Source organism: Choristoneura fumiferana, chromosome 11 (genome assembly GCF_025370935.1).
Source record: "Choristoneura fumiferana chromosome 11, NRCan_CFum_1, whole genome shotgun sequence".
Lineage (NCBI taxonomy): Eukaryota > Metazoa > Arthropoda > Insecta > Lepidoptera > Tortricidae > Choristoneura > Choristoneura fumiferana.
In genome coordinates, this window is record NC_133482.1 from 14,754,620 (window position 1) to 14,767,779 (window position 13,160).

Here is a 13,160-nt window from a genome sequence, read left to right on the forward strand (position 1 = left end):
AGTGCAAATTTTCAATAAAATCGAGCCCCCCCCCTCTAAAATTTAAACTGTTGGGTGAAAAAATTGGAAAAAAAATCAGAATGGTAGTAAATATATCAAATTTACAAGGCTAAGATTGCTTGCGAATTTAAGAGTAAATAGCAGCCTAAGGTATAAAATATACCTAAACTTGGAAGATTCCGTACACCATACAAAATCCTTAGAAAAATATTACTTGATTTTCCATAATGGCTACCAGTAACCTTTAGGCCTGTCCGACGCGCTCTTGGCCGGTTTTAATAATATAAGTAAACCTTAACACGGCGATGAGGATAAAGTAAATCACGTAACAGTAAAAGTAGGTCAAAATGCCTACACAATACATAATCCGGGTTAAAGGGAGAATTCAACTAAAAGTACTTAAAATAGTTAATAATTTCGAAATGGTTTTCGGTATGGGATAGTTAAACAAAGTATAAAACGAAATAACAGCTCGGGTTGATATGAAGCAATAAATGTGTAAGTACTATTTTGATTATGGTTTCTCTTAATTCAGTAATTATCGTCATCCCATCTCGGTCTAATACTTCCTGCTGTAATGTATGTAATGAATGAAATAATTAACATTTGACACCTTAATCATTCTGAGAGTTTAACATTACTTGAAATTTTGACGTTTGTTTTTGCCAGCATAGGCCAACAATAAACTTTTCTCTAGTAGGTAGGTTTGTAAATTATGATTAAGCAATCCATGTTCAATCATTTCATTTTACACGACTGAATAAAACCGTGCTCACACTGCAACTTAATATTTACACGTCAAGTACCACATTAGGGCGTGTTGACACGAACTAAACGCATTGTTACAGAATTCATTTTTACCACAACGCAGGGGTGAAATGCGCAATGCCGATATTTTGTATCTGTGCAACTGAATTGTCAAATTGACCAGACATTATTAAACATATTTTTACATAACACTGTTGTGTTTCGGCGTGGAGAGTAAGACAGCCGGTGAAATTACTGGCACTTGAGGTATCCCATCTTAGGCCCCTAGGTTGGCAACGCATCTGTAATACCCCTGGTGTTGCAGATGTTTATGGGCGGTGGTGATCTCTTACCATCAGGAGACCCACTTGCTCGTCTGCCATCCAGTCGAATAAAAAAAAATGATTAAGCTGTAAATTTTTTGCTACATATATTATAGTTATTCGTATGTTAAACTATCAAAAAATCTGGAAGAATTGAATCAGATACCTAATGTAAATTATGAATTCCGAAGCAACAAATTTTTCTCCTTCAAGGGTTATCTGTTCTAAGAGCGATGTGGCTCACCCATAGCCACTTCAACTAGCAATCTTATTTTATTAAATAATAGAAACACAAACAAAGGTCACTAAGTATTTAATGTTTTGTTGTATGTTTTAATGTTAACATTATGCTACAGCCACCTGCCACTATACTATCGTAGTTTATTGCTTTCATCACCAATTCAGCGCTAACAACCTTCTACGCTTCTTCACCCAACTGTATAACAGCATATTTTATTTATTCCATACTTTAAAAGCAAAAACCTAGACGTTCAGTTTTACTATCACCGTGAGCCCACCTGGTTCTACCCTAGAGCTTAAATCAAGCGATTTTTGGCTCAGCTTCTGCCAGTTCGTAAAACAAAGAATGTATTAAACATACGTTCGTACCAGATACATCGTAAAATTTGCCGTAACGTGGGTCATTCAGTTTTATGGCCCTCTGTGTTAGGAGTGCTAGCTGGTAAATTTTTGACTCAGTCACGTTTTTTTTCACAGTTTATGTGTTGGTGTGGTCGTAAATTTTGATGACGTCACATCGTTAATGGGTCTTGATTCGGGCAGGTCATGGTGTATTATGAATTTTAATGGAGTGTATTGTGGAGCCAACTAATGGATGTATGACGATGATCGGAAATTAAAGGACGTATTGTTGGTATCATTGAATTTTGTGGTAACTATGCAGTCAGAACCTATTAACCCTAAAATCTGTTTGGGTTTTTATTTTCTGTTTAATTTTAGTCATTTGGACGATTTTGTATTTTGCCCGTTGCCATTTCAACATGCATTTTTTATTTACAAGCTTTTATTTAGTTTCATCTGTCCCGTTATCTGTCTGTTTGTCTGTCTGTCTGTAGTCAAATCTTACAAGTAAAATTCGACCAACTTCCAGTAGTCTGATTGACTTGAAATTCAGCATACTTATGTAAATCACGTGACAATACAATAATCTAGTATCCTGGTAGTCCAGCCAGGATCGTCTCCGCAGGACGGAACTCTTCAACGGTTAATAGCATCGACTTGAAATTTGGTATGCAAATGTTGTTTGGGTGACAATGCAAGTACAGTCAACAAAAAGTACAGTCACCAAAAAAAGCTTGTATTAAAAATGTTTTTTTAGTGGTTAGGTTATTTATTTTCGAGCTATATCGATGGCTTTAATTCTTCTGCGAATTTCTTGATGGCGTAATTGCCACTTATTTCTCTCTTATGTTAGTCTTTGGAGTGCTTGGTATGATTCGTGGTTAACGTTTTCTATAATTTGATTGATAGTAAATTTGTCATCTTCCTCGTTTCTCCTCCCTTAGGTACATTTTTCCCTCCAAAATATTTGTAAGAAAAATTATTTAATTAAGTTTTTAATCAAGCATCTCTTCTTGCTAACCAATCTCATAACCGAACAATATCGGTAGAGCATCTATATAGTAACTAGTTATTACATTTCCTAAATATTACAATTTGAAAAAAAAAAAGTGAATACCGAGATTCTAAAATATCATATTCAACATTATTTTATTAGTATTATTACTAATATAAGGCACATTACTTCAGACCAGATGTTGCAACAAGTTATATGCTCACCGAAAACAAAAGAACGTATTCCAACTTTCCACATTTAACTCGAATCCAAGGCCTAACACTAAAACACTTTGGGAACAAACAAAGGACAAACGCTTTACCTACATTTTTTCCTCAACGCTCAAACTTACGCCATCCGGGAGTAAACGTACGTAAAATATTGCTATTGCTCTTGTTTACCTACAAACTTTTACCATACTGTGTTTAGATTTATGTCCCTCAGCATTGTCAAAACGGGGTCGATAAGGAGCTCATTTCAATTACACGCCCCCGTCACGGTAACGAGAAAATAGATGCCCGACAAAAGTCAAAACACGAAATAACTCAAATGTGTCGTAATAAATCCGAGTAGATAAAGTTTGAATTACTTCTCTATTGAAAATCGGCGGATCGAGATGGCACAATTCAAGCCGAAGTTTCTCGAAGTTAGCGGCAGCAGTTTTCTTGTGTGGGCAACTCTGATGGTGGGGGCATTTGAGTTGAATGTTGTGGAGTCGCCGATTAAATTTTGTATTGGCTGGAGGTTCTTGGAAAAGTTGTTATAAGAGCTCATGATATGGTTCATAATGTACGATATAATGTTTGTTTGTTTGAAGAATGAGTAAATCATTGTCTACTCTGAGTTTATAGGTGAAAAACTTAAGTAAATGTAGTAGTTCACCGAATGGATAAGGGACTTAAGTCAATTTTAGAATATGGAACGACGACTTATTTTATACGCATATATATGTTACTACTGCATACTGTTGTATGTAGTAGTAACGTAACTACATAATTATTATTAATCGAAAATGCATTATCGCGTAATATAAACATTAAGTCCATGCGAATATACATCGTGTATTTTTGATACTACCTCAAACTGAAATAGAATAGAATAGAACTTAAATAGTTGGAAAAAAATTGTTTAACATTTGCATGTCGTTTTCTAGTCGACTGAATACAACAACATCTTATGTATTCTGGCAAATAAAGCATTATCATTCTCATTCTCATTCTCATAAACTAAGCAAAGCCTAGGGGTACTAGGCAGCGGATAAACATACTTATTATAGATAATTACATACTTACTTTCGGGTCGTACTTGGTCCAGCGGGTCTCGTTGGTCATACAACGGGGCAATGCCGCTGGGGTAATGGGTACGTTTGGGCCGAGTACATTGAGGACGGGTAATTAGTACTTTTTTTTCTTTTCATTTACATTTTCTGATAGGTATTTTGTATTTTTTTATTGTATACGTATTTTTTTTTAAGTATTAGGTATTGATTTATTTTGATTTGTACTGTGTTATTCTTCATACAAATATCTGGCTCGATCAGGGATTGAACCCGGGACCTCAAGCTCCATAGGCAGGTTTCCTAACTAGGCTATCTGGTTGTAGTAAGGCTCACGCACCATATTTCTTAAATGGTAAACATTTAAAACCTTACTAACAAGATCGCGTATATTTAGATCACGTAATAGCACTTCACTACAGCAGACTGCTCATCTGAGCTTGGAACGCCGCCAGCGCCGCTCGCCCCTAAAAGGTACTCAGTATCCACAATATCACCGTGTCATGGATGGAACATTAAAATATAATGCTCATATATTTGTTAAAATAATCGTTCATCATGTTCGGCAGGAGCTTCCGGTATCTTCCCTTTTATTGGTATCCTATGACTATCATATACATCTGTTTGTACTTTACGTCAACTGAAATCAATTATACTGCCCTCCTAAGCCAAAAGGCGCTATATAAAAAAAACACTTTCGAGTTATTAATAAGATAAGATAAGATAAGATAAGATAAGATAAGACATAATTTATTAATAATAATAATAATTAAATTCATTTATTCAAGTAACATTACGACTCATTTTGTTAAACAATTTATCTTAACCTATGTTAGTAAAAATTACAATAAATAAAATAATATAATAAATAAATAAAAACAAAATTAAATATTGCCACAACACATAGTACAACGAAGACTTAATTAATATAAAAAAACTAGACTTAAACACTAACATCTGCTGTGGCAAAGGGGATGTACTCAGCGTATGCTGTGAGTTAGGGTTAATACTATTGTGTAGCTTAAAACATTCTGCATCACATGGTGTAAATGACAGAAAATCGTTTTTTTTTTTTGAGATAGCACCTTTCGGCTAAGGAGGGCAGTATACCACTATGAAAACCAAGAGTTCGGTTATATTTTTGTCAAGTCCTTTAAGCTTTGTAGAGGTACAGACACCAGTACCAATATCTGACACGAAAAAGCGTGCATAAATAAAATAATAATAAATTAATTAATAATTATCAGGGACTAATTGAATCGAGAATAAACATATCTGATACTACTCTATTTGTAAGGCCAATAAGACACGTCAGATATATTTGCACGTTCTGCTGTGGCAGATATTAATAAAAGAGACTGTACTATACTGTAATGTTTACCTTACTCTTTTGCTACACAAACAAACGGGCACCACAATGACTTCTGTGTGATACATAAATGTTTTAAGAATTTTACATTTACCGACCATGAAATTTACCGTGAAGAGACAAATCTTGAACAAACTTGCACACACTGCGAAGAAATTCAAGGCTGTCACTGAAGTTCACAATCCACCCCGGGCCCCCGTGGGAATTACCTTCCGTAATCTTAGACACATCTGTGGTTTGTTTAACTCCACAGCGGGTCCACAATTAGATTCCGGTCGAAGTCGGAGGAAAGCAAATATAACCTGTTTGTCTCTAGACCTCGTGTTTGTATGACCATGTACGGACATAGCATATATTAAGTGCTTTGTGATATGTAGATGACATTTTGATAGTGATGTTACGAATTTAATATCACGTTCGCACGGGAAGGCTAATAATTGTTTATGTTTATTTATCGTATGGCGATTACACACTGGCGCCTTTAATTTGACACATTTAACCAAACTATGAACCTTTGTAAAAGAACATCTTTAGTGCACAAAAGTCCTGCCTCACTAAATACTCAATGCCCATATCAAACCTTTGGCCTAGAATGTAAAATTTTACGTTTAGGCTCTCTCCATGCTGTATACAGCGTGTATTTTTGATACTACCTCAAACTTTAAGGGCAGTTAGTGAAAGCCCTAATAATCACATTTTATTATAAGTTTTATAAAAAAAAATAGACTTATTATTATCCTTACAAAATTAATTAGCACGCAATGTATCACTACGCGATACTAATTTGTTTTTATTCAAAACGTCGCACTTGTTGACGTGACAGCTGTCACAGCACGCTTCTCTCTCTTATCAAATTATTTTACGCATTACATTGCTGCTCGAAAGTATTTCAAAAATTAATTAAATTAAAAATTTGTTTTGATATCGCTTCACAGCACTTAAATCCTCGTCTGGTAACAGTTTGAGGTAGTATCAAAAATACACGCTGTATAAGGAGTTTTTTTTTTACATAAAACCGACCATGATTGACATATCTCACCTGATGTTAATTGCAAATGATGCCAAAGATATATATTCATTTCATTAACAATCTATTCACTCTAGCCTTGAACAGCCCTAGATTGTATTTATCCGGAACTACAGACGACGGGAGCGAATTCCATTCCTTAGCAGTTCGCATTATGAAAGATGAAGCAAACCACTTCGTGCGGGCTAACTGAATACTAACCACATAAGGGTGGTTAGTATTCAGTTAATGGTTTTTGCTAAATTACGCCGGAAAAGAAGTTCTGTAATGGGAGTGCTTGCTCTGGTGCACCGCTGGAAGAACACAACCGTTCTGGGAGAGGATCCTCGAGTGGCGACCACCAACCGGAAGACGAAGCATTGGGAGGCGTTGAAACAGAAACAGAAACCTGCCAGAAACATCTTTCAAGTTACATTAGATTGCGGCGTTTGATGGGCTACTAATGACTACTTCAATCTCGTAAGCTTTATGGTCTCGCAACTTAGTTGATTCAACTTACACGATTTTTCTTGCAGGTCGAAACTAGACTTAATAATCCTGTTCCCACCAAGCGTGACGTCTATCATTCATTCATTTGCTCGCTCGCTTGCTCGCTCCCGCGCACGGGCCGGTACAACTAGTTATGCCAGCGAACAGTGCAGTTACGACAATCCAGCTCAATCCTCATAGAGAAGACTTTCATCAGCTCATCTCTATATCGCGGCGTTACCGCTGTACTATTCCAGCTTATCTGATCTCACGTAAGTCTTTTGCTCATATTCATCATCACATCGTCACATGTTACCGCCCTCAGCGGTAACAAGTCCTTTCCTAATTCTAGTTTTAAGTCTTTCAGATGAAAATAGCAGCAAAGAGGTCAAGTTGACTCTGATTTCCGCTAAAAAAAAATACAAAAATAATTCATTGGTTCCAACAGTAACAAAAACATTACAGGTTATTAGTAACGAATAATTCAGACCAGGTCCGGGGAGCCTGTTATTCTTTACTCCTGGACTGGAGCCAAGACCGGAAAAAATACTCGAGCAATAAGACCGATTCTGTGCCAGTTACTGTTTCTGAGCATCCAATTAACTTTATTGTACTGTCTGTTGCCCAGCAGGACCTGTTTACGAGTTCCCCGACTTCGGTGAAAGTGTTTAATCGAATTTTCTAAAGTTGTAAGTAGTCGTTAGTTTACTTTGAATGGTCTTTACTCAGGCGAATAAATTTGAGTTAGTTCTTGTTCTAGGTTGTTAGTGCTAGGCTTGTTAAAGATCACAAGTACAGATTACGAACAAAAGAGTTGCCAGTCTGTGTTTTTTTTTTACTAAAATAGACACAGAAGTTTGTTTACCATCCTGAGGCCCACGTCAAATTTCGATTGTTAGAATTTGAAACTTAGGGCCCGTTTCACCACTTGTCGACTAACTTTAAGTGTCAGATAAGAGTAATGCCGTCTTTGTTTATTCGGACAAAACAAACAGGGACGGCATCATTGATATCCGTCACTTAAAGTTAGTCGACAAGTGGTGAAACAGGCCCTCAATGTCAATTAGTAAAAGTTGAAATTTGCTTTGACGTACCTATATCCTAAATTTAGGACGTTGGACCTTTAAGAGGTTACATCCGTCTTAAAAAAAAAAAAATGCTCTACGTTATAAGAATGTGTAAACATGTTGAGATCATAAGAATAGACATTATGAGAAGCGGAATTGCCTTTCCTGTTGACATATGTTTAACTACTTTAAGATACTTTTTTTTAATTTGGCTAAAGTGGGCTTTTGTCGTGGTCTGTAAAGTTAAACAATAGAAAACAGACGATAAAAGAATTAAAAAATAAATTTCCGATATAGCCAAGAAAATTATCTCGTTGAAATGGCAATGGGCAAGCCATATAGAACGGAGAACAGATGGCCGTCGGTGCTGAAAAGTTCTCGAATGGAGTTATGCGAATCAGCAAACGCAGTGTAAGACGTCCACCAACGAGATGGACGGACGACCTGGTTAAAGCCGCGGGTTCACTGCGGATGCAGGCCGCTTTCAACCGAAGCAATTAGAGGTCTCTGGGAGAAGCCTTTATCCAATAGAGGACCAACTGCTGATAAGATGATGACTTTATTGATTGGTTTGGCGTAACCTTAAAAATCTAATTATAATCTTTCCCTATTAGAAACATGCGAACTACACGAAACAATCAGTTTTAAATACTTCCAGAGTCCGTGTGTTCTAAATAGCGAACTCCACCCTCAAAAGCGAAGTAATGTAATTTAGGAGCCTTTGTATTATGTACCGGATTGGATTTCGTCGCTCTCCTTTGGCACAGATAGTTGCGGCTGCTTTAATGAGGGTATCAAGAGGCCTCAGTCCGCGCTGTTTCCGGTTTTTAACCCCCGACGCAAAAAGAGGGGTGTTATAAGTTTGACCGCTGTGTTTCTGCTTGTGGCACCGTAGTTCTTTAACCCCCGACTTTGACACTTCAAAGTTCAATATCTCTAAAACGGCTGAACCGATTTTGATGAAACATATCTAAAAACCATTGCTAGAAAACCTGCTTTCAAATAAAAAACGGCATTCAAATCGGTTCGCCCGTTTAAGAGCTACGGTGCCACAGACAGACATACAGGCACACAAATGTATAGACACACATAGCGGACAAACTTATAACACCCGTCATTTTGCATTGGGGGTAAAAAAGACCGGCTAATGTGCAAGATGGACTCGATAATTGAGAATTAACGCAATTTTTTTATACAATAATGTGCTTCTTAATATTACATTGTTCCACGCGATAAGAAGCTATATAACTCGGTCATGCACCTGTCTAATTACCGTACAGTTTTTTTTTCGTGCAAAAGCGACACGGCACTGAGACCGAATGCACATCTAGAGAAAGGATGGCTTCCATTTACATTTATCTGTGCACATAAGTCTAATTACCGTGACACTAGTGCGGGAAAAAAGCGGTACGGTAATTAGACAGGTGCACAATAAAATGAGAATGGCGAAATTCTAAAAGTACTGATTTGTCTTTTCTACTCTGTCTGTGCCCGTCGTCCGGGCTTAGCAGCTGTTTACCGCTAATCCGCGAAACCCCGGCAGTTTACTTAAAACTAAGTTTAGACTCGATGAAGATTACCAAGCCCGGGAATGGTGTTCGAATCTGTAACGTTTTAGTTGTTCCATAATCGTTATTACTATTGAAGATTGCATGCGGATTTGAGAGGTACAGATACAGACCTACTACAGCCAAATTCAAATATCTTTATTTTACGTAAAAATGTGGTAGGTACAAAAGCTGGTATTACATTTTATGGTCTCACACATTTCACCAGAAACTGGCATGCAAAATGAGAACTGAAGAGAGTAACAAAAGTTTATCCTTAAATATGAAGAAACATGCCTTGACAATCATTTAGTTGACCTACTTAAGCTATTAATTATAATATCAACATGAACACCTAAATAATAACGTGATAACTAACATGTCACAATTACAATAAAATTATAATTATCAACATGTTATAATTACAATACCGATCCAATAAAGCAGAATGTTGATATTTACTGTCACACACTCGTCTGTGTTCTTCGTTTTCCTGAAGATTCAAATGAGAAAGAGGAAGATAACCGATCTTATGTTACCAGTTCCGAACGATATATATGGTAAACTAATTTAAGTACACAGATTTGAACGGACCCTAAGTGCATCCGGCTCGCACTAAGCTTGTTTATTAGGGTTCCGTAACCAAAACGGCAAAAACGGAACCGGATTATTACTCGTAGCTTGACATAAAAAAAAGAAAAAGATTAAAGATTAGCTAGGAATATCACTTAACTAATTGTAAAATTGTTATGAAATAAACAGTTACAATTTTTTTTTTTTTTTTACATGTTTCGGGCTAACAATACCAACATGTTTTGGGGTAAAATATACTACCTGGATACTCGTAGGTCTCATAGATAAAGTTGTTTTTTTTTTGTAAATTTGAATGATACAGAGAATATGATACTTTATTCCTTTATCAAAATATATAACTTCTATTGCTAACAATATGCACAATAGCTCAGAGACTACATAAAAAGCTGTAATTTTGGACTTGGCCAGGTTATTCTTTTGAACTAAAAAACTGAACAAATTCTAAGTATCATTACAGTTACTTCACGTCACTAAGTGCCGTCATTCAGTCATCAACCTACCAGCTTAACACGCTTCACTTAATTAATAAAAGACTTTCACGAAAAGGAATAAATCATTTTACACCCCGTAGACTCGCAAACATTGGAGAAATTACATCAAAGTGGATTTAGAAAGCATCCTGTGTAAATAAATTTATTGTGTCGTTACTCCTTATGCCTTTAGGAAGGCTCGAGCACTCTTATTTCAAGGGTCCCGATCATTAAGAATAAACAAGAAAAGTACCTAAGGTTTAAACTGCTACTGTGATTTATAAAAGAACTAGAGTTTACCCGCGGCTTCGTACGTGCACCCTGTTCGATGGGAATATCGGGATAAAAAGTAGCCTATGTGTTATTCCAGATGTCCAGCTATCTACGTACCAAATTTCAACCAAATGCGTCTAGCCGCTTTAGCATGAAGGAGTAACAAACACACACACACACACACACAAACTTTCGCATTTATATTACCAGGTGTGGCCTGAAGTACGAGCAAAAAATTAAATCATAGATCGTCCTCGTCAAACTGAACAACATTAGTTCAGCGACTTTTAAAAATAATGGAGCCTTTGAATTTCCTTTTTTCATACAAATTAAATACTGCTATCAATGTACGCCATCCTAGAACACAACTGACGTCGCCTGTCACGCTACAAACATCAAGCAATTTGCTTTACATTGCTGCTTCGAATAAACTTAAAAGTGTAATATATATTTAAAAAAATACTAATTATTTTTAAAAGTCGCTGAACTAATTTTGTTCATTTTGAGTAGTATGATCTATGTTTTAATTATTTGCTCATATTACAGGCCACACCCCGTATAAGTAGGATGACATCGTGTTAGAGAAAAGAATCAAAGGGTCTCTGTTATCATCATCGTCATCAGTACCTGGGCAACCGAGGTTTGCTCGAAGTGTATTCTTGTTTAATCGTGTTTTTTGGAGAAGATAAAATCATCTCATCTAGAAACAATATCATAACCGTGTCATCTAGAAACAATGCCGAATACCAAGATCGCCATAGACTGATAAAATTAAGTTTACTTACGTTCATATAAATATTTAGGATTTTTATCTCCGAAAGAAAAAACCCTGCAGTTAATAACGTACAACGTAAGATTTCAGCCCGACGCGAATAGCACCTCGGTGTGCTGTTAGCATCAGCTGGCTGGTCCGTAAAGACAAAATGCTCCCTGGACGCGTTTTAAACTGCAGTGTATCTCGCGCTTGTTATAATGCCACGAGAACAAACTAGACGTGGTAGCGGTGTATTTTTTTATTAAGTTAAATAGACCAATTTGAACTAGCCAGACCGAAGTTGTGATTGAACATAATTTTTAAACTTGTATTAGTTTGTACTTTGCTGTGTATGTTGCTGTTTTGGAATTTTGTGAACAAATAAAGATTTACTTTTCACTTTAATTAATGTTAATGTTTTCATATTTCAAGCGTGAGTTGCACTATAGGTTTCTAAATAATATCTATCTATCATCATCATCATCAGCCGGAAGACGTCCACTGCTGAACAAAGGCCAAACGACAACTCGCCACTTGCATCCACCGGTTGCCCGCAACTCTAACGACTTTCGGTTCGTCGTCACCACTCAAGGACTTTTCTCCCCCAACGGTTATCTATCCTTCGAGCGATGTGGCCCGCCCATTGACACTTCACCTTGCATATTCTCACAGCCATGCTTATGTTACTCTACCTATAATCAATGTCAAATCAGCCGTCTAATCAAAAGATGAGAGGAGTCTAGCCTCAGTAGTATCTCGCCCTCCACTGCAAACGAACATGCACCTATCTGTTAGCGATAAATGTATAGTCATGTTGCAAGACAATTAGTTCACTAATGTTTCGCAACTAACGTTTGGCGACCTGATTCATTTCGCAACTGTTTTATATTTCTGAAACTGTAAATAGTTCAGGATTTTTATAAAACTAACCTAACCTAACCTAAAGGGTTCTACAGGATGGCCCTGAAATAAATCCTGAAATATTTATAGTTTTAGAGTTTGCGAAATGAAAAGTTGCGAAATGAAACAGTTTGCTAAACGTTAGTTGCGAAATTAAATTTTACCCAATCTATTGTTTAGAACAACCCTGAAGAACCAGTTAAAAACTATTCCAAAGACGCAACTTATTTTTTTTCTTTTTATCTTTATATCTGTTTAGTTATCATTAAATGCGATTGACCAAAAAAAAATACTCGAAGCAAAGCTTGATCGGTACTAAACCATTAACCTGTAAATTAAACCGGTTTTAAAATTTGACCGCTTTTTGCATTCCGCAGCCATTTCAGCGACTTCTAGTAATGGAAGAATCACTTAAGACTCAACGAGCCATAGACTTAAGAACCCGTAGACCTGTTAACGTGATATACAACCCCATTTCAGCGTTGCAGCCGTAGTCGAGAGCAATTACTATGACTTACAGCGTATGCGGTATCGGCTGCTGATACCGTATTTTTGACGTGATTTAGTACTGGTTTTAATCCCGGTAATACAATGTTTGTGCCAGATCTAGCAGTTTATGTATTCATTGTACCGCGTAGAGTGCCCATTATTTTGGTGTATGGACGTGGTAATATCATGCAATTAATATTACACTAGTCCCGGCTTCGCCCGCGTGGACTTCGGTTATTGCGCGCTGTTTCCACGGGAAGAAGAAAGATAAAAAATAGCC

At 36.7% G+C, this 13,160-nt stretch overlaps 1 protein-coding gene and 1 long non-coding RNA gene across 4 annotated transcripts in view; one reads left to right on the forward strand and one right to left on the reverse strand.

Annotated features, from left to right (window-relative positions):
* Positions 1-13,160, reverse strand: part of LOC141432872 (protein turtle homolog A-like) — a 414,047-nt gene that overhangs the window by 217,928 nt on the left and 182,959 nt on the right. The window lies entirely within an intron of this gene.
* On the forward strand, positions 6,257-7,621 carry LOC141432384 (uncharacterized). The gene is made up of 2 exons (XR_012451827.1): positions 6,257-7,058; positions 7,418-7,621. It is a non-coding gene; the product is annotated as an uncharacterized lncRNA (long non-coding RNA).